The sequence below is a fragment of the Clytia hemisphaerica genome, unplaced genomic scaffold, assembly GCF_902728285.1.
Source record: "Clytia hemisphaerica strain Z4C2 unplaced genomic scaffold, Clytia hemisphaerica genome assembly, whole genome shotgun sequence".
Lineage (NCBI taxonomy): Eukaryota > Metazoa > Cnidaria > Hydrozoa > Leptothecata > Clytiidae > Clytia > Clytia hemisphaerica.
In genome coordinates, this window is record NW_027103635.1 from 65,174 (window position 1) to 66,515 (window position 1,342).

General features: G+C 39.1%; 1 long non-coding RNA gene across 1 annotated transcript; it reads right to left on the minus strand.

The window, feature by feature from the left end:
- Window positions 1-427, minus strand: LOC136802711 (uncharacterized). The gene is made up of 3 exons (XR_010846040.1): window positions 334-427; window positions 163-222; window positions 1-23 (listed from the first exon to the last, which is right to left on the minus strand). It is a non-coding gene; the product is annotated as an uncharacterized lncRNA (long non-coding RNA).
- Window positions 428-1,342: the final 915 nt, after the last annotated feature.

Below are 1,342 nucleotides of genomic sequence, written 5' to 3' on the forward strand. Positions count from 1 at the left end.
CTGTTTGATGGGACTTTCCACAACTGAAAAGGGAAAAAACCACGTGTCAAAACCCAAGACCACAAGCAGTTTTGCTTCACTTATCACGACCAAGATAGAGAAACATAGATTTGCCATTCATAGACTGAATCATGTAAAATAACAAAAAGCTAAAAAACTTACCGTCGTTTGACTCTGTTCCGTTGTTAGTTGAGACGATTCTTCTTTCGTCAATTGAAAACGCTGAAAAAAGAAAAGCAACACACGGTTCATTGTCACAATTCCTCATGGTCTTAAAAAATGGCAAAGGGAACATAGATAGAATGTCTAATAAATCATCATGAATCATCTTACTGTTTTCTGCAGAGACATGATCGATAAGGTCATTCAGCAACTCTCGGATGGTAGTATCGTCTTCATCGTCGCTTGGAAGAAACAGTGTTCGTGATCTTTTTCTTTGGTGGCTCGATATCGGAGAGTTCGGCCTCTGTCGATGATATGATGCCAAGCAACTCGTCGATATTGAGAGCTGTAAACGAGAGAAAAAGAAATGTTTTGATATATTGAATTTGAAACGACAGTTGACATAAATCAAAGCTGAAAATTAAATGAAAGCTTACCGTCAGACTCGGAAAGATGGTTTGGCTGTTCAATGTCACTCGTCCTGCTCATTGATGTCGAATCTATATGATAGAAAGATTTATTTTTCAAACTCGTATCTTTTCAATACCATGCACTTAGAAAGGATGTAAGTCAAAGTTGTCAGTAAATCCTAAATAATTTAGCTTTAAAGAGCAAGAAGTTCTGTGTGGAGAGTTAGTAAGGAAGTAGTACCCACCGCTTTCTAAAACCTCATCAACATCCTCATCTACACGAAAGACTTCCAGCTCTTTTGTTGACGAGTCGACCAAAGGGACAGAGTCATCTGCTTCAACGACACAATCTCGGATTCGATCCAGTTCTTCTTTTTCTACCTCATCCTCAAGAATAGTCGATTCACAACGCACATTCTGTGGTAGGGTGTAGGACAATTCACTCTGATCGATAACGTCGAGGTTGTTGTTTATCATGTCAATTAAATACTTCAAACAATGCATTGCGTTTTTGCGAATCCACTCAGGTGCTTCTGGGCATAGTACCTCCAGCTCACGTGTATTGACATCGGCAATTCTTCTGAGTACAGACTTTCTATCCTTCTTTGGAAATTTGGGAACATGGTTGCAGGTAATGAACACCCCAGCATTCATTCTTGTAATTTTGGATCCTCAAATTTCACTGATTGTGGAAATCTTCCTCCTTGGAATAAAACCTTTACCATGTCTGCAGGTGTCATATCCTTGGTCCATTCATCAATTATCAACAG